Below are 25,021 nucleotides of genomic sequence, written 5' to 3'. Positions count from 1 at the left end.
TTTTGGGTAAAAAATGTTTCTATCTTTATTTATTTACAAGGTTGTGAAAACGTTTGAGAATAGAAAGTGGAAAATGGGAAGGTTGTGCTGCTGGCAAGCTTTAATGACGACGGATGGTTCTATATGTGGAGATGGAAAGGAACATGGCTTTAAGGGAGAGATGGGGTGGGGGGCGAGGGAAAGCGGAAGAACGGCTTTGGAAGGGCAGATCCAGGGTGCATCTACTCCAGTATCCTGTTTTGAACTGTGGCCAGTCACATTCTTCCGGGAAACCCACCTCAGGTCATGAAAGCAACACACCACCTCTCCAGTGTTCATTCCAGCAACTGCTCTTCTCTGCCTGTCACCACAGAAGCTCCACCCATGGAGACATGATTGAGTTCTTCAGCCATGTGAAGGGCTGTCTCGTGGAAGAAGGCAAAGGCTGGTTCTCTGAATCTCCAGAGACTAGAACTAGATTGAACGGCCTTATGCTACAGGAGGGTAGGTTGGAGTTGATCTTTAGGAGAAACTTCCTAACAAGAAAAGCTGTTACAAGGAAAGAGGGCTACACCTCTCTGGAGGTCCTCAAGCAGAGATTCAAGAGCCATCTGTTGGAGTCTCTTTAGTTTGGATTTCCTGCAGTGCTCAGGGCATTGCTCTTTCAACTCTATTTAACATTTGAGCCCTTTCCTGGACTGAAAATCAGTGTCCTTATGGTATCAAAAGCCAAAGTATATTTGGAGAAAATGCCATCTCTCAAATGCCCAATTTATTTGCAGAAATGGCTCCTGAATAAATTCTTGAAATAAGGTTGGCGTACATACTACGAGCAAAATATCCAATCAGAATTTAGAATTCATCACATTTCAAAGCATCTGATCCGGACTTCTGCCAATAAATGTGTGGTGTAGAGTCTCTCTACACAAGACATCTTACACAGGGAAGCTCAAGTGAAAGATCTTACACTTGTTCTCCCATTGTGGATACACAAGCACCGCTAGGGAGACAGAGTACACTTGAATATAAGACCACACAGAAAGTAAGTCACTTGAGCGTCCGCTTGTAAGATGTCTTGTGTACAGAGACTCGTAGTGGTTAGATTGTTGGATAGGATCTGGGACACCCCAGTTCTGCCAGGGACAGTTGCCAGTTACGCTTTCTCTCAGTCTAGCCTACTTTACAGGAATGTTCTAGGATGAAACAAGGGAGGGAAAGTCATGTACACTATCTTCAGCTCCTTGGAGAACAGCTGGGATAAAATTGCCCAATACGTAGATAGAAATGCAACGAGAGCAGCTCCCGTGCCTTAACTACCACCCCACAACACTCCAGTAAGAGAGCTGGATTCCCTCTGTCCTTCCCCAGTCCCAGCAATGGAAATGGACACCCTCCAACAAACTATGAATGGCTGCTGCTATGGGAAATTTGTGTCCAAGCCAGGTTTCCCTATTTAAGCGCCCTCCCCTATAAAACCCATGGCAACTTTCCAGGCTACCATTTTGAAAGAAAGAAGTTGGCTGCATTTGACTTGCAAAACCAGAATAATCGGAAGTTGGCTGAGATGGGAGGCGAGGGAAGTCCCAAACGTTAAAAATAATAATAGTAACGACGACATTTGATTTATATACCGCCCTTCAGGACAACTTAACACCCACTCAGAGTGGTTTACAAAGTGTGTTATTATTCTCCTCATGACAATCCCCCTGTGAGGTGGGTGGGGCTGAGAGAGCTCCGAGAAGCTATGACTGACCCAAGGTCACCCAGCTGGCTTTAATAACAACAATACAACAACAACATTTGATTTATACACCACCCTTCAGGACAACTTAACACTCACTCACAGCGGTTTACAAAGTATGTCATTATTATCCTCACGACAATCACTCTGTGAGGTGGGCAGGGCTGAGAGAGCTCTGAGAGAGCTGTGACTGACCCAAGATCACCCAGCTGGCTTCAAGTGGAGGAGTGGGGAATCAAACCCAACTCTCCAAATTAGAGTCCCACCACTCTTAACCACTACACTGAACTGGCTCTTAAAGTATGTCATTATTATCCTCACAACAATCACCCTGTGAGGTGGGTGGGGCTGAGAGAGCTCTTTACTATTTTGCAACTACAGACTAACCACAGACTAATCTGTGGGACCACATCTCCCTATATATTCCCTGGAGGATGTTCCGATCAGGGGAGAAACAGCTGTTGGTGGTCCCTGGCTCTTCAGGACAACTCAATGCCCGCTCAGAGCAGTTTACAAAGTATATTACTATTATCCCCAAAACAAAACACTCTGTGAGGTGGGTGAGGCTGAGAGAGCTCTGAGAGAGCTGTGACTGACCCAGGGTCACCCAGCTGGCTTCAAGTGGAGGAGTGGAGAATCAAACCCAGTTCTCCAGGTTAGGATCCTGCTGCTCTTAACCACTACAGCAAACTGGCTCCAAGGTGAATTTTTTAGCTTTTTGCTAGGGTTGCCATTTCCTGGTAGAGGTGGGGGATCCCCTGCTCCTGCCCAACCCCCCTTCTACCACTCACCTGTCTGGAAGGAGGGAACGGGCTTCCAGGATGGAGGACATCACTCCAGGAAGTGATGTCATCAAACAGTCCCGGGATTGTGTGCATGCTTCACACATGAAGAAAACAAAAGAAGTGAGGGCCGGGTCCCCCCTCCTGCCAGGAGGATAAGGGGACCTGGCAATCCTACTTTTCACCCTGTTTTTGATATGCTAAAATTTACTATTAATATGTTGCCATTGTTGTTTGAGATTCCTTACCGAGCAACAATTACAAAACGAACCTATAGCCCCCTGCCCTGTGGAACTTACACTCTGGGGTTCAACAAGGATGGAAGAGTTTACAGAAGGAGGGGAAGAAGATGAGGGTGAGGGTTATGGATAGACTTGACAATCTCCTGCCCAGGGCAGGGGGTCCCCTGCTCCCACCTCCTCCCCCACCCCCACTTACCTAGCCAGTGGCGCAGTGCACCCCTGGGTGGCGCAGCGTGCCCTTGTGCCCTGCCGTGGTGCACTCCTGTGCTGTGCAACGGGCCCATTTTGGGTTGAATTGGCCCCGCGGAGGGGGGGAGCGATTCAGCTTCCTTGCCAAGCACGGGAGCACTCTCAGGCTGCCCTTTGACCCATGTGATGTCACTTCCTAGAAGTGATGTCACCACACACGCCGGGAGCACGCATGATGATGAAGACTGCTTACAGGGAAAATATTTCTTAACCTCAGAATGCACCCTCTAGTTTGAAGTGATACAGTCTTGCGAACATAGAGGGGGTTAGCTCCCCATCTCCTTCCTCGCACCCTATTCTTGAGCCCATCACACCCCGTTTCCTAACCACCATCTGGACTTCGCTAGGATGACACATTTTGTACTGTTCATTGGCCTTTTGGACTGCATTTCTGGCTTTACCCTCGCAGTGGAGGTAATTGTCCCCAGCTGCTGTTCTGGATTTTATTAACAGATCCCTTTGGTGATAGCTTGAGGACAAAGTGTGCTAAGGTGGGATGCACTTTGAGAAGTGGTTATGCAAAAAGACGTGAGTGTCACAATGACACGTTATAATTTTAGCTCTCCCTCTCCTCCAGCCACGGCTGCCTTCTTGCATTAGCTTATTCTGTTATAAACGGAAAATGTCTTTTTCTCGGTTTTGCCACTGCTGGCTATGAGCAGGTCTGGAGAAAGGGATGGAGAGCTTTAGCACTGGAGGCTACATTCCACACTATGGAACTGAAGGGAGTTATTTGTTATGAGGGCTGGGTCAAAAAGGTGTCTCTGTGATTTTAAGAAACACTTGCCCATGGTGAAAAAAGTACTTCTCCTTTTGAAGATATTTCAGGGATTGCTTCACCGGGTGGCAAACATGTTTTTTTTGGAAGTGTTCCCCCCTTCCCCAAAAAAGCTTTATTTGTTTTCATTCTCCTGGTTAGCTACGATCACCCATCTGACCAACACAGATCACTGTCTTCTCCTCTAACATGGTTTGGCTTGCCTTCTGTAATATTAACACATAGATAATGTGTTAATATGTGTCACTGACCTCATCGCGCTGTGATGGCATCCTGTTTATAATGTCCCTAGTTGGCTAGAATCATTGTATGAAAGAGAAAGCCGGTTTGGTATAGTGGTTAAGAGCGGCAGGACTCTAATCTGGAGAGCCGGGTTTGATTCCCCACTTCTCCGCTTAAAGCTAGCTGGGTGACTTTGGGTCAGAGCTCTCTTTCAGAGGTCTCTTAGCCTCACCCACCTCACAGGGTGATTGTCGTGAGGATAATAATAACATAGTTTTAAAACCGCTCTGAGTGAGGTTAAGTTGTCCTGAGGAGCGATATGTAAATCAAATGTTATTATGTGTTATTATTAGAGCGTGGGGGGTTGTATCAATGTGGTGACAGATCCAAGTAACAGTGACCAGGTGCAAAAAGGGCAAACTTTCTCAGCCACAGGGGTTGGTTGGGAAATACTTTCAGACCTCCCTTGTCCTGATGCTACTTCTGCTTCTCAAACTGACTCAACTGTCATACTTTAGTTACCACCCTTTGTTACTACTTTTGCTTGAGTAGTGGTTTGACAACACTGTCCCTATTACTCTTGATCCTGAAAGACTGTTTTCCTCGACCTCACAAAATCTACCCGCTTAGACCATCCTTTTATTCATTCATTTTTCTGGATGAAAGTAATAAAGAAAGCAAGCAGCCCTCTGCTCTGTTCCAGTCTTATTCAAATCCAAATCCAATTCATTACAGCAAAAGCCAGCAATATAAAACAATAAATCAATATTATCAATACAGGAAAACCACAGGCATAAAGGGATAAGAGTGAAAATGGAATAACAATAATGAAAATAGAAAAAAATTTATAATGTTTTTTCCACTAAGAGAAGTTTTCGTTTTCTGATAGCTAAAGAGCAGAATTTGGCCACAGCATAGGTTACTGAGCTCTGAGAATCTTCTAAAAGAAATTTGCGCAGAACTTCTGGTCTAAATTCCAAATAGGATTGCAAAGGGATGAATTTAGACAAAAGAGGTAGTATGAGGCGAGACCGTTCTTCACAATAAAATTCACAGAATAAAAGTATGTGAGTAACCGATTCCACCATATTGTCCATGCATGGACATAAGCGCTCATGCATTGGTATCTGCCAGAATTTGCCGTACAATACAGCTGAAGGCAATGCCTCAAACCGGGCTCTAGAAAATGCCCATCTGTAGGACTCATGGGTAATACTGGATAAATATGGGGCAGCTGAAAAATTAGGCCAAGATTTTAAGCACCTGAAGTTCTTGGGAAGTGAAGCTTCTTCATCTTGAAGTTCAATATCAAGAAGCCTCTGAGTAATAGCTGTTTTTGCCATATTCAGGGTTCCATTAAAAAGATCTTCAGGATTTAGGCCAATTTGCTTGATCTTGTTAAAGATTTGTGTGAACCAAGGTGGATAAGGGTTCGCAGCTAGGAGATGAGTTATCATTCCCTTTGGATTATAATGAATTTTCAGCCAGAGGAATATTGCCTGTTCCAGTCTTATTTAGGATGCAAATCAAGAGCTTCCTTCACTCAGCTCAGAAGAAGGTCAGCTTTTTTATTATTATTTATATTTTTTAATTTGTTTTAGTTCCATCTTGCTGCAATAACAAAGTTGAGCAAAAGTCTTACATTCTTCGGATACGGGGAGGGCGGTCTAGAAATATGATAAAATAAAATAAATAAATAAAATACATGTTATATATCATGCATTTCATTTCATCTCTGCAAGTTCCATCATAATCATATTATTTTCCACTAAGCTATTATCACTATAAGTCTGCTTTCTTTAATTCTAATACTTCTTTACTCTCCTCATTCATTTGATTGTGTTTTGAAAACATATAGTTGTGTCTCTATTTTATACTTCCATTTAACCCATCTATAAAACGGGGTCCATTTTTGTTTCCCATCATGTCTGTTTTTTTCTTTTATTAATTCTGTCAGTGTGTCCATTTCTGCCATCTCTAAGATTTTCTCTGTCAGTTCTTCTTTTGTTGGTATATCTGTGTTTTTCCAGTATCTGGCATATACTATTCTTGCTGCTGTTATTACATGGATGATCAAATATCTGTTTTCCCTATTTAACTCCTCCAGTATTATATTTAGTAGGAGCATTTCCGGTTTAAAAAGTATATTTGTTTCTAGCACCTCTTGCAACAATTCATGTATCCCTTTCCAGTATTTCTTCACTTTTTTACATAGCCACCATATATGGAAAAAGGTGCCCATTTTCTCTTTACACTTCCAGCACTTATTGGGTACTTCGGGATACATCTTTGCTCATTTTTCTCATGTCACATACCACCTATAAAACATTTTATACAGGTTTTCTTTGAAGGTGATTGATTTTGTTATTTTGATGTTTGTTCTCCATGTCTGTGCCAGAAGGTCAGCTTTTTAAGAAGTTCCTGATTAGGCTTGCATTTGTACATCACATTTATAGCTCTTCTTTCTTCCCATGTGGAACTGAAGGTGGCCTGCATTGGTCCTCAGGAGGTGCTCCATCAAGACCACATGTCTATGCGAGTGAATATAATCATGTCTGTTCCTATCTGCCCATGTCCATCTTCTCCGAGGTAAGCACATGTCCTGCAGCCCTAGTCCGTGCACTTATGGGCTATACGTGTTATCACAGTGGTGAATGTCTGCGGGCAGCATCAGCGATTCACCACTGCAGAGCGGCCACTTTTGTCTGCTTCCACTTCCTGATCAGGAGAACGAGTGGGGGGAGATGGGGAAGGGAAGGGTGAAAGAGGGGAAAGGGATGCTTGGTGGGAGGTCTGAAGAGAAATGCAAAGGCGGAGGGGGGAAGAGGGTGTGCTTGGAGGAATCTTCTCTCTTAAAATCATCAGCACAGCCCATCTCCCGACCAGGAGAAAAGTGGGGGAGAAAGAGGGGAAAGGGATGCTTGGCAAAGTGGAGGTGCATGATGGGATAGCACCCTGTGTCATGGAGGAATGCTGAAGAAACCCATGCCAGCCTGAGCCAGAATGAACAATGCAGTGTGGTCGTGCCATGCGAGTGGATAGGAGAGCAACGGGGAAACACATGTAAGTGCATTCACGTGCCATTCGTCTCGTGTAGTTCCACCCTGATTCGTCCCTGACAAGGCTATTGAACTAAGAGCCCTCCAATAATAACCAATGCACAATACTTCTCTTCATGTACATTCTTGCAATGCTTCTTGGGAATTGTAGTGCTGGAGCAGATAAGCAGCAGTGCATTATATTTTTTTAATTTACATTATTTATACTCCACCTTTCTCATTGAGACTCAATGCAGATTACATAGTGTGAATCAGTAGTCAGTATCAAAGACATTTTAATAAACATGCAATGGACATATACATGCAAATTTGCGAAGATTTAAAAACCATCAGAAATCCAATTCAGAGCTGAAGAAATGCTGAAACAAGGCAGAAGCAATTCTATGATTGACATATTAAACAACATAGGAACTACCCATTAGGGTCATGCTTACGGCAATAATAGTGAAGTTGTCAGTCCTAGGGTGGCAGTCCCTGGCAGTTAGAACCCCAAGTCCCTCACAGCAAGCAGGCAGGTGCATTGATTGAAGAAACTTTATTTAGAGATCTAGTCAGTTCAGGTATGCACTCACAGGTAGAAGTTGGCAGAAGTGATTATTCAAACAATAGGACTACTGATATAGGGGATGTTCTCCCGCCCCTTTGCATTCAGGCGCAAAACCCCAAAAAGTTACATGGGAACAAAGCAGTTTAGTCTAGACAAAGTACAGAGTGTAATCATTCCCTCCTGTGAAAAGATACATTTCAGTACACAGCTGCAGCTTCGGCCCAAGGCCACTCAGAAGTGAAAGCGCATATTTCTTAGAGATAACAAAGAGGCCACTTGCTCCTCTAGAAATTAGTATTAGCAGTCTAGACACCTTCAGGTGACTTATATAAAATGCATAAGATACAGTATTGAACTTTGGCATTATATCAGTATGAGTTTAAGGTGTAATGTAAGATGCACAACACAATGATGGCATGGATGCTTATATCACTCTCAGTATAAAATGCAGAATACAACAATTGCATGGATGCTTGCAGAACACAACAATGGCATATAACACAACAATGGCATGGATGCCGGCATTCATGACTGAAGTCTGTAGTCCCTCCCTTCCTATCCTTTTACTAATGGATCTCTTGAAAACACTTCCTTACAGTCCAGCCCTCCTATCCGAGTAAAAAGCCCTCTTGAAGAATTCAAATTTGCATCGTTTGGGAAGGCCAGGGGAGTGGGTGTTTTCCTAACCTCCTCGGGTAGGCCATTCCATAAGCAACTGTGTGATGCTAAAATAAAGCAGAGCTGGGCCATTATTTCGGTTAAGGTTAGGAAGGATTACTGTTTAAGACAATTGTTTGGCAAATGACGGTGCCGTTTGGAGAGGAAAAAAATCAATTTCAGCTATCAGGAACGAAGGACAATTTCTCATCCGTTATCTGTGATCAATTAACGGGTTAACGATATCCTCAGGCAGATATCTGGAAAGGCAGGAGATAGACATTCTAAATAAAGAAGCCAGTAGTCCCAGAAGTTCTGAACACAGCCGCACAATAAATGCCGACTGTGCAGATGGAAAAACTAAACAAAATGTACCCCACTGTTAATCTGAGTTAAGACAACTATACGGCATATATGTTGCACCCTTCACTCTTACAACAGCCCTGTAAGACTGGCCAGTTATCACCCTCATGTTATAGGCAACCTTTTAAATGACTTCCAGAATGTTGGCGAGAGACAGGGCTGGGTTTTGTGGATGCTATGTGGATTCCATACTTAATATAATTCTTTAATGATTGTTTCCACCAACATGAGATAGACATTAGTCTAACTGGCTTTTAGTGTCCTCTGGATTCCTTTTAAAGAGATTTGTTTACGCCGACAAAGAATTCACAGCAGAGGTGAGATTCAAGGAAGGGATTCCCTAATTTTCAGTTCAGTTTCTCAGCCTCTGTGTTAGCCCTTTCTGAGTTAGAGTGTCATGTATGCCAGCATACATGCCATAATTGTATTCTGCATTTTGTACTGGTTAATGCTGTTTGCCAGATGTACTTTCTCTTCTTCCAGCAAGTATCCTCAGAGGAGAGCTGCTAGCAGCACACAGTGCATCTTTTCCCAGAGACTGGGATATTTTGCTTTGTACTTCATGTAGTCTAAACTAATCTGTTCCCATGCAACCTCTTTGGGGTTTTGCGCCAGAATGTCAACGGACCCCAGAGGGCGGGAAGTTTCCCTATAATTAGCAATGCCTTTGTTTGAATTGTCCCTTCTGACAATTGACACCTTTGGGTGAACACATGTGCTTTGTGGATCTCAATAAAGCTACTTCAACTGGAACACCTGTGTGTTAACTGTGGAGTGCTTGAGGGACCCAACTGCCAGGGACTGACAAGGATGCTAATAAGATTGCCAACTCCAGCTTGAGGAATCCTTGAGATGAGGAGGGCAATCTTTGGGCAGTGGAAGGAACTCAGCAGGTCTGGGATGTTATAGAGTCTGTCCTCTGAAGCTAACATTTCCTCCAGGCCTGAATCATAAAAGTCTTATACAATAAAATCATGCCAGTTGTAAGTGGCAGTTGAAGTGGATTTGGGGCAGTAATTTCTATTGAGGAAGGATACATCTTTTTGCCTCATAAGAGATGCCTTTTCTTTCCAGTGTCATGGACCATGCAGATGGATGGTTCTCTTATGATCTGGATTCTTGATTTCCCAGCTCTGCCTCCTTGAAGAAAGTGTCACTGATCGAGCTGTGTGATGTGGAAAAATTCAGAGGGGCAGAAGTGGCTTGAGTGAGTGTTTGGGAAGAAAGTCCCTATGGTTGCAAGAAGGAGGCAGAACATACGCATTGATAGGACCTCCTTCAGGACATAAGAGCTGCTCTGCATGATCCTAGTCCACAGTGAGTTGTGGAGAAATGGTTAAGGCTTGTAAATTTCCATAACCTCTGCCTTCTCAAATCAGGCCACTGCTAAATTTCTCTCTTCTGTCACTATGATCATATCGCTTTCTGTCCTTTGCCCCATCTCATTCCATGTTAGTTTCAAGGTTCTAGTCTGTAACATAGTGGTTAAGTGGTTCGGCTGCGAACCAGCACTCTGCTAGTTTGACTCTCACTACTGACATGAACTCTGCAAGTAGCCTTGGGTAAGCCACTCCTTTCAGCCCTAATTCCCCAGCTGTATTGTGGGGATAATAACGACACTGACTTTGTTCACAGCTCTGAGTGGGCACTAACCTGTCTAGAACAGTGGTCTATAAGCACAGTTATTATGAAAGCTGCTGCAGCATAGTGGGTAAGTGATTGGGCTGCGAATCAACACTCTGCTGGTTTGACTCCCACTACTGCCAAGAAATATGCAGATGGCCTTGGGTCAGCCACTCCTCTCAGCCCCAGCTCCCCAACTGTATTGTGGGGATAATAACAACACTGACTTTGTCCACCACACTCAGTGGGCACTAACCTGTCTAGAACAGTGGTCTATAAGTCCAGTTATTATGAAAGCTGCTGTAGCATACTGGGTAAGTGGTTGGGCTGCGAATCAACATTCTGCTGGTTTGACTCTCACTCCTGCCATGAGCTCAGCAGGTGGCCTTGGAGAAGCCACTCCTCTCAACCCAGCTCCCCGGCTATATTGTGGGGATAATAACAACACTGACTTTGTTCACTGCTCTGAGTGTGGAACTAATTTGTCCAGAAGGGCAGTATATAAGCACTCTGTTGTTATTATTATCATTATTATAATTTTAAAGCTCTCAATTTCTGACTATGGACCGCTTCAAACATACACTTGTTAACTCAACACTTGGTAACTCTCAGTACCCAACACTATTTAAATGAAATTAATTTTTGTTGTTATTTCCAAGAGTAAAACTATACATCTCCTGGTGCATTGTGAGCTACTTCTGAAGGCAGCTTGGAAACTGTATTTTTAACATGGCCCCCCAAATTCCCAGCAGGTAGAATAGTAGCATGTTAAAGGGAAGGTTCTACTCTAGCCCTCTCTCCAATGTGTTCCTTTTCTGCGTGCAGGATTTTTTTTTCTGGTAAAGTGGAACATTTTAAATAATAATATAATAATAACAACATTCGATTTATATACCGCCCTTCAGGACAAATTAACGCCCACTCAGAGCAGTTTACAAAGTATGTAATTATTATCCCCACAACAAAACACCCTGTGAGGTGGGTGGGGCTGAGAGAGCTCTGAGAGAGCCATGACTAGCCAAGGTCACCCAGCTGGCTTCAAGTGGAGGAGTGGGGAATCAAACCCGGCTCTCCAGATTAGCGTCCCATGCTCTTAACCACTACACCAAACTGGCTCTCCAGAAATGATACAATCACAGAATAGCTCCACAATGTGCGTTTGCTGATCATGTAGATCAGCTCTTTATCATCGGAAGGGGTATCCAGTCTCTGAGTACTGGCTGCTTGTCTGGAGCCTTAGCAAGGGACTGCACCTCAGTGGCTTTATTCAGGCAGTTCCAGTAGAAGATTTGAAGGTGCAGGACCTTATAGCAGTCTTGCCGAAATGATGTGGATGAACACCTGAGTAGGAGATTGCCTGGTGCTTGGAGACCCAAGGAAGAGAGATCAAGCAATCAAATAAAGTTGCTATTTGTCAGACCACGTATCTGACAGCTGGGCCGCAAATCTCAGCCAGCTCTTGGGAATGAAATGAAGATGAAGAGATGGAAGCCTGCCAGCCTTCTCCCCTGGATCCAGCTCCACGTGCGGATGAGATTTCCCACAAAGCGCTCTCCTTCGGCAATATCTTCCCTCTCCCTTTAGCCTCTGGAGAGCCCTCTTTCTGAAGTCATCCTATCTCCCTCACCACTCCCCCCTCCCCCCTCTCCACCACTACCCTTTCATACAGTTTTGAGAGGTATTGGAGAGCTCTTTCCTTCCAAAGATTAAAGGGGCCAAGTCATCCTTCGTCTAGCCAGTCCGCCCTCAAAGGCCTCATTTTTTACATACCGCGAACGTGGCCAAATCTGATAGAACAGATCAAGCGATGTTTTCTCCTTGTAGTCCGTTTCCTCTTCTTTATGATCATTCTCTGAAAGGTTAACATGGAGACACTGGGGAGTGGAGGGGGGGTGTTGAATGTCATATTTCAGCAATCAAGAGCAACTCAGCGCAGCCCCCCACTTGCTCCATTGGTCGCCGGTCATAAAAATGTGGCTTGCTTCACCTATTTGGAAGTTTAAGGAAAGGAAAGGGTGTTCCAACGGTAGAAGGTGCCCCCATGGGATTCGGATCTGTTACTATGCCGATACAATACAGCACAGTCTCCTTTTCGTGGCTGCATCTTTTCCAGGATTGCCAACTCTTAGGTTGAGAAATTCCTTTGACTAAAATTTTCTTTATTTAAACTATTCCTGGAGATTTGTGGGGAGAGTGTGGGGAGGACTGGATTGGGAAAGTGGAGGGACCTCTGTTGGGTATGATGCCATAGACTCCACCCTCCAAAGCAACTATTTTCTTTAGGTGAACTGGTCTCTAATGTCTGGAGATCAGTGGTGATTCTGGGAGATTTCCAGGGCCCACCTGGAGATTGGCAACCCTAGAGTTTTTAGACATATATGGTTTTGAAACAAATGCAATGCTGATTTGTTCAGCATGCATTCAGGTAATTCAGTATTAAACCCAACAGGCCAGGTTATCAGCTTGTAAGTGATCAAATAATTCAAAAAGGCTTTTTTACTCAAATAGGAGGGCTGTATTGTAGGTAGAGATGGGCACGAACAGAAAAAAACAAACATGATGTTCGTTGTTCATTGCCATCCATGAACAGGGACTCACGAACAACCACGAACATGGCCCTGTTCACAGACCAGAGTCATGTCAAGAAATTGTGCTAGGAAGACGCCACCGTTCTGGGAGTTTTGCGCGATTTTGCGTGGCCAGTAAGTTGTATGAAAACAGCTCAAGTGTCCCCAGAAGAACAAGAAGCACAATCATTGTCTACTTGGATCTATCCCAAGATCTGGCGTGACCAGGTCCGGGATGCCCAAGCATCTGATCGGAATGGGTCTCTTCCATAGCAGCAAGGCGAGGAGGGTTTTGCTCCCATATTGAATACATTTTTATCAAAACAAAATGAACGCACCAGTCAGAACGTTGAAATGCTAGAGCACCTGGCTTCACAAATCTCAGCTTTGGGGCATGGCAGAGACTCAAGACCTGGACAGCAGCCACCCAAAACAACACGCTCTGAAGGAAAGGGGGAACGAGCGGCCATGCATGCAACCCTTTGGATCTTCTTGGCCAATAGACGGTCCCAGCCAAGGAATGGCTGCCACCGGCACAAGCTGGGAGAGGGAGCAGCAGGTGGTTTGGAGTCTTGCGATTCTCTCCAGCTATTCACCTTCAGCAGACCTCCCTTCTGTGGCATTTTTCAGGGAGCAGGGAATGGGGAGGCTTCCATCCCCAGGGCCTAACCTTCTCTCAAGGAAATTGTTGATCTACAGTGTGAGAAAGGCCAAGAGCAGCCTGCGGAGCTGCTATGCAAAATGAGGGCCAGACACAACAGTTTAGTGGTGCTGGTGTTGAACGTGCATTGATAGCATCATTGCTTGCTCACATGAGAGCCAGTTTGGTGTAGTGGTTAAGAGCGTGGGACTCTAATCTGGAGAGCCGGGTTTGATTCCCCACTCCTCCACTTGAAGCCAGCTGGGTGACCTTGGGTCAGTCACAGCTCTCTCAGAGCTCTCTCAGCCCCGCCCACCTCACAGGGTGTTTTGTTTTGGGGATAATAGTGACTTACTTTGTAAACTGCTCTGCGTGGGCATTAAGTTGTCCTGAAGGGCCAGGGACCACCAACAGCTGTTTCTCCCCTGATCGGAGCATCCTCCAGGGGATATATAGGGAGATGTGGTCCCACAGATTAGTCTGTGGTTAGTCTGTAGTTGCAAAATAGTAAAGAGTCCAGTAGCACCTTTAAGATTAACCAACTTTATTGTAGCATAAACTTTCAAGAACCACAGCTCTCTTGGTCAGGTGCATGGAGGGTATGAAGAAACTGGCCAGAGATATATAGGTGGTGAGGGGAGGGGGGAGAGGGTGCAAGGAGTGAGGGTCATATAAATGTTTGGTGCCAGTTTGGTATAGTGGTTAAGAGCGCGGGCCTCTAATCTGGAGAGCCAGGTGTGATTCCCCACTCCTCCACTTGAAGCCAGCTGGGTGACCTTGGGCTAGTCACAGCTCTCTCGGAGCTCTCTCAGCCCCACCCACCTCACAGGGTGTTTTGTTGTGGGGATAATATGACATACTTTGTAAACCGCTCTGATTGGGCATTAAGTTGTCCTGAAGGGCGGTATATAAATCGAATGTCGTTACCGTTACCGTTACCGTTACCGTTACCGTTACTGTTACCGTTACCGTTATCGTGATGATGCTAACATATGGATTTCCTCTCCCACGACCAGCTGCGCTCAAGCTAGTCCTGCCTGGTTTTGGAGGAATCCAGGCTGATTGGAAGAAAACGTGACTCTCCTGTTCAACCAGGGAGCCAAAGCTGATCCATCTGTTTGCACACAAGTGATCTAGGAGCCTATAGGGTAGTGCCTTGGGGCAACGCTACAACTGCATCCCCTATCCTTGCAGATTTTTTAAAAATTACATGTTGGATAAAGCAGTGTGTTCTGGATGCTGCTACTCAGGCCCGATTCAGATATAGGCATGCACTTAAGAAGTCCTGAGCGTCTACTTAGCTTTCCTATATCAAATCATTTCACTCCTGGCAAGAGGTGGTGGTGGAGGAGAGTGCCCTCAAGTCATAGCTGACGTATGTCGACCCCAGGTGGGGTTTTCATGGCAAGAGACTAACGGAGGTGGTTTGCTGTTGCCTGGCTCTGCAACCCTGGTCTTCACAGGAGGTCTCCCATCCAATGACTAACCAAGGCCGACCCTGCTTAGCTTCCGAGATCTGACGAGATCAGGCTCACCTGGGCTATCCAGGTCAGGGTCCTGGTAAGAGGTACACCACAAATAATGTCTTAGGTTCTTTTCCAGGTATTGTATTCAAGTAATACAATAACAACAACAACAATAACAACAACAACAACATTCAATGTATATACTGTCCTTCACGGCAACTTAACACCCACTCAGAGCGATTTACAGTTTGTTATTATTATCCCCACAACAATCACCCTGTGACATGGGTGGGGCTGAGAGAGCTCTGAGAGAGCTGTGACTGACCCAAGGTCACCCAGCTGGCTTCAAGCAAAGGAGGGGGGAATCAAACCCGGCTCTCCAGATTAGAGTCCCACGCTCTTAACCACTACACCAAACTGGTTTCTCTGCTTCCATTCTAAGCCATTATTATTACAAAGTAATGATTCAGCATTCTTAATATCAACTCAGTCAACAAAAAATAATAGCATCCATTATAACTACTAGGTTGGGGATCAGTGCATACAGAGGAGCCATAACTCACTGGTGGAACTCAGTGATGGTTGTCTGCACTGAAGGCAACACACTAGAGATGGAGAAAGTCTCCAGGAGAACTACCAATATTTTTAGTTCAAACATCTCCAGACTCTGGTAGGAGAATTGAGAAACCCCTCCAACTGAAGTCCTAGGCAGGAATATAATATTACTGGGCTAGATGTAACCATTGCACTGTGAGAGAACCAGATCTACTCAGTAGGGTGCTGTATGCATTAGCTCTGTTCTAATTCCCTATAGGTTTCCTCTGAAGAAGGACCCTTGAAATGTGCCTTGATTTTGCTTCTGGTGAAATTCGGGGCCATTTTGGATCAAAATAGGTATTTCAAAAGATTCAAAGTTGCTTCTGAAAACAGCAGACCCAGGGCGAGTTCTTATCTTCTCCCTCCATCAGGGCCCGAGTGTTTGTGGGTAGCAGATGAGGGACAGAGCTTGAGGTGTCTGGCAGAGCTCAGCCCTTTACCAAAGAAAGATTTTTTTTTTAATTTAGTTTATGTGGAGGGAATGGAATCTTGGGGTGGAAGCAAGTTTGAGAAATCAAGGCTTAGGACCTGCTCTTCATAGTCTGTGATGCAACTCTCTACCCAAGACATCTGACATGTAAAGAATGCATGTCGGGAGATGCAATGGTAGCCAGGAAGGGTAGTTTAAAAAGACAGAGCTGGCAGCAGGGCAAAGGTTTTGCTATACACTGGAGCTGTGAGAAGGAGCTGTGAAATGCCAGAAGGGAAACTTCAGGCCATTATAACCTCTCCAGGTCCAAGCCCAGCTCTGGAAGGCAGCTCCGGCCCATCTCCTTTCTTTGCTGCCCTCTGCTTGCCATCCCACACAGTTTTAGACTGGAGAGGTGAAATTGACAGAGCCTTCGGGGAGGCGAAGATGAAATTAACAAACCCTCTGAGTGATCTCTGCCAGCTCCATCTTTTTAAACTACACTTCCCGGCTAACATTGCATCTCCCTACACTTGACAATCACGCCTTGGGCCGTCTCGCGTAGAGAGATTCTTAGTGCTGTCCTGATACCACAACTTGCACACAACATTCCTCCTCCTTACCTACCAGAATCCAACGATTTGGAAAGAGTACAGGGAAGTGTCCATTGCAGTGGCAGCAGGAACCAGAAAATATCGTATTAGATGTGACCGCTCTACAAGGGGCTGCCATTTGTCTTTAACCCGAACCTGATAGTCTTTTGTAATATCCTGTTTCACACTTAGAGATGTCCAACCCTTTTGCAACGCACCATCAGGAAACATTGCCCATCTTATTTTAACTTCCTGTAAAATTTCTAATTAAGCATCACTCTCCTCCCAAACGGCTTTGAATTTCTCTCCAGGGACTCTGCCAAGGAATTGGTTGTAACTCTTCCCCCGGCCTCCTAACGTTACAATGTCTCCATTTCTTTCCAGAAGAACCAGCTGTAATAAAGTCCCCTATAAGCAGACTGCTAATTGGTTACATTCCCTTGGAGACACACACACACACACACACACACACACACAACCCATGCAGCCCCCAGACTGAAATTTCATACCAGCCCCCCCTCCTTTTGCTCTTATATAATGCACAGATACTCGTGAGTCTGTTTGAAATGCGGTTGCACTGTATTTATTTCCGTATTAAATGCAATTTATTAGGTTTACAACCTCGACAGTGTGAATATGCTGCCATTTATTAAGTGCTGGCACGGTATGAGAACATCTGCTGCGTTACAAGAAACTCAGGACATCGCTGGGTTTTTGTTCTGTGAGATGGAATTACCTTCGGAAACTCTCCAGAGGAAAATGTTGGCTTCGGAGGCCAGCTCTTCTCTCAACATGGCCGCCAGCGATACTGGCGTGAGCCCAGCCCTGATGCTAAGGGCAGGCCTTGGTCTCATTTCCTCCAGGACTGCTGGTGGACAGGGCCAAAACGAAGATCAGAGAGGGCTGGATTTAATCACTTCCCGGAGGGACAGCTCATAACATCTGCCATATTTTTTTTAAAGAAACAGAATCCCCTTTTCCTTCCTGTTGTGTCATTTGAGTAACACTCACCCCCCCCCCCCAAGCAGGTATAGCATAACATCCTCAGTATCTATTTATTTGTTTCTCTGATATATTTCTGTCCTGCTTTTTTCCCTAGATAGGGTCCTGAGCTGACAAACAAAATGTACTTTTAAAAGGCGTATAAAGCACAACTGACTACAAAATCACAAGAAGCAAATCATTTTAACACAACATCAAGCATGATTCCTTGCTAATGACCGGGGCTTTTTTCTGGGAAAAGAGGTGGTGGAACTCAGTGGTGGAACTCAGGACTGCACAATGACGTCACTTTGGGTCAGCTGGAACAAGGGGGGAGTTTTTTAAAAGTTAAATCGCCCTCCGCGAAAATGGTCACATGGCCGGTGGCCCCGCCCCCTGATCTCCAGACAGAGGGGAGTTTAGATTGACCTCTGTGCCCCTCTGTCTGGAGATCAAGGGGCGGGGCCACCGGCCATGTGACCATTTTCAAGAAGTGCCAGAACTCCATTCCAACACATTCCTACTGAAAAAAAGCCCTGCTAATGACACTTGCATAGGAACAGCTGACATGGGGTTCGTAGGGTTGCCAGCTCCAAGTTGTGAAATTTCTGGAGATTTTGGAGGTGGAACATAAGAAATGGTGGGATTTGGGGAGGGGAGGGAATTCAGCAGGGTATAATTCCATAGAGTCCATTCTAGGCTTGCCACCTCCCCTGGGATAGGGGAACACCTGTTCCTCCCTGCTGCTCCCAGCCCCACTTATCTGGCCAGTGGGGAGGCATGAGGAGAAGCGCATGCGCGCACTCCTGTGCTCACTCATCATGTCAGCTGAAGTGGGATGTCGTAAAAGCCACCCTTTTGGAGACAGTTTTTACTGCGCTCCACTTCAGCATGTGCATTGACTCCTCCGTTGTGTTCATTTTCCATCGTGATGGAGGAGTTGCAGCATTTGCACTGAAGAGGAGCTCAGTGAAAACTGCCTTCAGAATAGGGTTGCTAGGCCCCTCTACCTCGCAGTGGGAGGGGGGGCTGGCACTTACCTCATGCCTCCAGTGTGTTTTCTCTTGCACATGAGGTTTGCATGTGCTCCTGGCGCATGCGCAATGATGTCGTATCTGGGAGTGACATCATCACACTGGCTGTGTGAACGCTCTTGCACTCCACAGAGTGCCAATTCAGCCCCTTTGAGGCCGAATTTGGCACCAAATGAACCGGGGAGGGGCACTCCCATTGGCTCCATCAGCTGGTCAGGTGGAGGCTGTGTATCTCCCGGAATTACAACTGATCTCCAGACAATAAAGATGAATTTCCCTGGAGAAAATGGCTGCTTTGGAGGGTGGACTCTATGACATACTGTCATGTCTGCACCTCACCCATGCCATTATTTTAAGCTGAGCTGTTGCTGTGAAGCATTATTGATGCTGTACCTTAATGTCATATTGCCAATGCCATAAATTGCGTTGCTTTCACAGGCCTTCTGAAGCTGCCAGGTGCCTTATCTAACTGCTTTGAAGCTCCCAGGGCTTCTGACCTTGTAAACTGCTCGTTCTCATGAATCACCGTGTTTCAGCTTTAATCTTATGCCTTCCTAGTGTCTAGACTTGATATGTAAACTATGCGATGAGTACTCACCAAAAGTTATGTTTTACTGTTGGGAGGGGGGATGAGTAATTGTGCACTATAAGAAGAATGGTTTTCACACGTTCAGGTATTCCTGTCAACTTGCTTGCTTTTCTTCTGGGCAATCCTATGGACATATCAGTGGATTTGATGTGATTCCTGAATAAAGCCTTTTCAACCAAGTTCGTGGATTTCTTGCTGTGGGGGTACAGGGGTCTATCTGCCATAGGCTGGCATCCATAGACTGACATACACCCTGCTGTGGCCCCTCTCCAAACTCCACCCTCTCCAGGCTCCACTCCCCAAACCTCCAGGAATTTCCCAACCCAGAGCTGGCAACTATGTGTCCAGGTGAGGGTTACCAACTTTCACTTGGGGCTTGGCGTTCTCCTGGAGTTACAACAGATCTCCATACTACAGAGATCTGTTCACTGGGAAGAAAAGGCTGCTTCCGCAAATAGACTATGGACTCACATCCCCATTGAAGCCCCTTCCCAGGTGCTATCCACAACTCTCTAGGAATTTCCCAAGCTGGAGTTGGCAACACTCAGCCTGGATTGTCCTCAGAATGGCCAGGTGTCATTCTCAGCCTTCCCCAGGTACCAGGAGGCTCCAGTCCTCTTCAGGCACCATTTCTTGTCCTTCCAGGCCTCATACCAGAGCTCAGAGGTCGGGCTACTCTACCCAGCAAGATCTAAGATATCCCAATTAACTGGTAAACATCTGAACCAGCCTTGTATTTTTTGTGTTGGGTTTTCTGTTTGAATTAAAGTTTCAGTTTCTTTAATCCAGAGCCAAGAATATGAACGGAGTCCACAGAAGCAGAGAGTGGCTATGGGTAGACTGAAGATTCTCATCGGCTGGGTCAAATAATCTCAGCACTGCAGGGTAAATTCCATTGTATTTCTAGCTATAAAAATGTCAGTCGCAACTTCCGCAGAGCAGCAACGAAGTTCTAGTAACATGCACTTAACAGCTCAGTCCTATACATATTTATTAGATTTTCAGGGAATTCAGGGCAACATACAGGATTCTCCTTTTCTCCATGAAAATAATTTTAGGCAGGGACCTGTGTTAGTCTGCAGTAGAACAGCAGGATTTGAGTCCAGTGGCACCTTAGAGACCAACAAGATTTTTAGGATGTAAAGTTTTGAGGGCTCCCTTCTTCAGACCTCTATTTTATCCTCACCAAAGCCTTGTGACAGAGGCTGAGAGAGAATGACTGGCCAAAGATTACCCAATGAGTTTCATGTCAGTGTCAGGACTTGAACCCAGAACTCTCCAAATGTATGCCAACATTCTTAACGCTACACTACATTGTCTGACTATTTGTAAGAACCACCCACTGCATTAAGCAGGGTCTACTCTCTCATTAGTATGGATGCCAGGTCCTCTCACCCTCCTGGCTGGGGGGTGAGGTAAGTGGTCGGCCCCGGCCTCCACCATGTTTAATAGCTGTCTGTAATATAAAATCATAGGACCTGGGAGGCCCATCCCCCACCCACCAGCCAGTTCGTGGAAGTTCATGGAAACGAGCTTCCACAAACCCTGGTTCGAATCGTGAACCCTGAACTGAGCTGGTTCGTTGGTTTTTTTGGTTCGTATTTAGGTTCATCTCTAGTCCCAACCCAGAGCTGGCAACTGTGTGTCCAGGTGAGGGTTACCAACTTTCACTTGGGGCTTGGAGTTCTCCTGGAGTTACAACAAATCTCCATACTACAGAGATCTCTAGTCAGCTGTGGAACTCTGTGTTCTGAGGTAAAAATCAGGTAAAAGAAACTGCAGGCAGTTGAAGAAAGGCAGTAAATGGATTTAAAGTAGTTAAATACCATAGCAAAACATGGGTATCCGGCTAGTAGCTTCATATATTGGACATTAACATGAGGCCTCCCACCCTTTGTCATGCTGAGAGCACAAAATCAAGTGCAGCTTCACCCCTTGTCATCCAGATATGGCCTGGGCAGCAGTTTATCATTCTCTGAGAGCAGAACCACAAGTGACAAAAGGCACAGATTGGACACTTGTCCGCTTCCCTCAAGTTTTGATGGGAAATGTAGGCATCCTGGTCTTGCAGCTTGGCTCTCCGACTGCTGTCCAATGGACTTTTCAACTGTCACTTGTCCAACATTCCACCAAGCTGCCTACATTTCCCATCAAAACTTGAGGGAAGCAGACAAGTGTCCAATCTGTGCCTTTTGTCACTTGTGGTTCTGCTCTGAGTGATTCCACTTTCCATCCCAGCCACTTATAAAACAGCCCTCCAGTATCTGAAGAAGGGAACTTTAACTCTCGAAAGCTTCTACCCTGAAAATCTTGTTGGCCTCTAAGGTGCCACTGGACTCAAATCTTGCTGTTCTACTGCAACAGCTCTGACTCTCAGAAGTTTACCCCCTGAAAATCAGTTATCTGAAGAAGTGAACTGTGACTTTTGAATAGACATGGGCAGAAACAGAAAAAGAAACAGACATGGTGTTCGTTGTTCATTGCCATCCATGAACAATGAACATTAACAAACATGACCTGTTCATGAACATGTTCGCTGTTTGTTGTTTATGGGGGCCAGCAGGCTCTCCTCCAGTCATCAAGATCCCTACCACACCACTCTCAGAAACCTGGCCTGAGCAGGCAGCAGGGAATGTACCAATAATAAATAATAGCTTGGCCCCAGAGCCTGGCAGCAGCCCTGGAACCTGAAGGGGTAGATCCCTACCACACCACTCCCAGAAACCTGACCTGAGCAGGCAGCAGGAAAGGTACCAGTAATAAATAATAGCTTGGCCCAGAGCCTGGCAGCAGCCCTGGAACTTGAAGAGGTAGATCCCTATCCCACCACACACAAAGAAAATTCAAGCTCCAATGCACTCTCCCTATCTCTCTCTCAAAATGCCAACAGCAACTGTCTCTCCCTCACTGTCTGCAAAACCAGAGCTGGGAGCCCCCCTCCCCGCTGCTGTTAGCTTCCTTGTAACAAATTTGGAGCTCCACACTTGAAAGTAAGACCTGCCTGTCAAGCTAAATTGGGCTTAGATTGGGGTTTCCAGGGCAACAGCAGGAGTTCAGAGTTCAGACAATGCCTGCCTAAGTTGCCAAGGTAATTGATTGCAGGTGCCAGACTGTCTGGCTTGACGAACAGCGGAAGGAGGCTTGCAATGAACACCTGTTTGTTTAGAATGGGGCCTCCCCAACAGCTTGTTTGCGAACAGCTGATTGGGCTGTTCATGGCTTTTTTTTTAGTTCATATTGCTGTTCGTGCCCATCTCTACTTATGAAAGCTCATCCCCTCCCACAAATTTTGTTAGTTTTATAGGTGCTATTGGACTCTTGCTCTTTTCTACTGCTATAGACAGACTAACATGGCTACCCATCTGGATCTACCTGAAAATCTTGTTGGTCTTTTAGGTGCCACTGGACTCTAATCCTACTTTTCTACTGCAGGCTACCTAAAACCAGCCTTGGCACTGGACCAGCGTTCGGATGACAGATGCCTTTTTCATAAAGGGCACCAGCTCTGGTTGGGTCTGTTTTTAATTTGATCATGAACTGCATGTTCTGCGATTTTCATGATAACACATGAGGTGCTCGGAGACCAGCCAATTTTTTTTTTAAAATATACACCTGAGGTTTGTGTGCATTTCCTAGGGGCTATTGGTAAACTACAGACTGCACTGAAATTGCATGAAGAGCAGATTCTTGATTTTTCCTGACAAAGCTCTTTCCTCCCCCTTCCTTCTCAGTATTAGAGCATTACGAAAAGATAGATTTTTTTTTAAAACCCAGACATTTAGAAAGTGCTTCCAAATATAACTTCAAACATAGATAAGCAGCAGAAGTTTGGCATTTGAGAATATCTCCTGGGTGCAGAAAATGCAAGACTCACAATTGATGTGGTGTTTTTAGACAGAGAGCGATGTCTAAAATGTCCATCTCTCCAGTTGTGTTTATCTTTTAGCATCATGAAGCATTTTCTTGCTAAACTCTGGAGCAGAGATTAGCGACGATACAAGCTTCATTTCTGTAAGAAAAAAAGCACGTCCATGCCTACCGCCACTTTACTTGTGTACAGGAAGGAGCTTTCTATAAGTCAGCAATATGACTGGGGGGGTTGCTGCACAGAAACCCCAATCAGGTGTAATGATGTGTGGCATCAACATGGGCTAAGAATTCTGGTTGGATGTGTGCCTATCAGGGACATATCTGCTGAGTCACTCTGTCACCTTACAGTCTCCTCTGTAATCCCTGGCTATTCCAAGGAAAAACTTTAAAGACAATATGGAGAGATGGAAAATGAAAGCCAGACACTGAAGCCCTGCCAAAAAAAAATACCTAGAACTAGACTAGTTAGTTCACAACCTAAATCTAAGAAAATGTCATTCCAATTAGTTCCTCTTCCAACGTTAATGAGCAGGGAATTCTTGGAAGGACACCTCTAGTGGCTAGTTGCACACTGTCAAGTTCAGACATGTGCCTCATGAAATGATCTCTAGTAAAGCCTAGATGAAACGTGTATTGTGTGTATAGAGATGGGCACGAATTGAATTACGACCCAAAAAAACACATGAACCAGGCCGGTTTGTGGTTCGCGAACCAGTGGTTCATGGATGCTCGTTTCTACAAACTTCCATGAACTGGTCTACTGGTTTTTTTGGGTCGTAAAGGGGCAGTTTAAATATAAACTTTTCCTGTGGCTTGCAAGTGGCAGGTCCCTTTAAACTATCAGCTGGCAGGTGGCAAGGGGGGACCCCCCTCACTGCCTGCCAGCTGATAGTTTAAAGGGACCTGCCACTTGCAAGCTGCAGGGCCCTTTAAACTGCCCAAACCCCAGCCCCCGCCCCCACCCACTAGCCCCAGCGCAGGCCCCAGACCCACACTTACCTTGCCCTGCGGGCCTGTGGCATCCTCGCCCTCCTCCCACAAGGGGCAGGAAGGCCATTTTTGGCCTCTTCTGCCACTGCGTGGGCCCTCAGGGCAGTGTAGGAGGGCAAAAAACGGCCTTCCTGCCCCTCAAATGGTGGCCGTGGAGGCCATTTGAGGGGCTGGAAGGCCATTTTTGGCTTCCACTGCCACCGAAAATGGCCTCCCTGCCCCTCAAATGGCGGCAGCCACTTGCAAGGCAGGAAAGGGCCCTTTAAACTGTCAAATGCCCCTTTCCCTGCCGCTGCTAAGCGGCCAGAGAGGGGCATTTAAACCCCACGAACCACGAACTGGTTCGTAAACAGGCCCCAGTTTATGCCAGTTCGTGGTTCCTGGTTCGTGAAAAACCACGAACCACGAACCTCATGGTTTGGGTTTTTTGTGGTTCGTGTCCATCTCTAATTGTGTATAGGATTCATAGGGAGCAATCTTAAGCAAGTCTACTCAGAAGTAACCCTTATTTTGTTCAATAGAGCTCATTTCCAGGAAACTTTTAATTAATTAATTAATTATTATATTTATATTCCACTCTCCCTCAGAGTGGTTTACATTACGATATAAAATAGGTAGCATAATAAATAAACGGTAATAAAAATTCAATTTATAAAATCCAGTGGCACTCACATTGTCCTTCTCTCACAAAGAGTGAAATCCTAAAAGAGTTACTCCAGTATAAGCCCATGGAAATCAGTGGGCTTAGATTGGAGTAACTCTTCTTAGGATTTCACTGTAAAACCCTTAGGATTGCAGTCATCGTTTGGCTTATGAAGAACTTCCAGTAGATTGAGTCCAAAAGAACATAGGCATCATGGTAGGCTTGCACTTTACATTACTTGTAGGCAGGGCTTTTTTTCAGCGGGAACCCGGTGGAACGGAGTTCCGGCACCTCTTAAAAATGGTCACATGGCCAGTGGCCACGCCCTCTAATCTCCAGACAGAGAGGAGTTTCGATTGGAGTGGGGAATCAAACCCAGCTCTCCAGATTAGAGTCCCAC

This window comes from Eublepharis macularius, chromosome 11 (genome assembly GCF_028583425.1).
Source record: "Eublepharis macularius isolate TG4126 chromosome 11, MPM_Emac_v1.0, whole genome shotgun sequence".
NCBI lineage: Eukaryota > Metazoa > Chordata > Lepidosauria > Squamata > Eublepharidae > Eublepharis > Eublepharis macularius.
The sequence above is the reverse complement of the archived record's forward strand: the minus strand, read 5'-3'. Positions refer to the sequence as shown.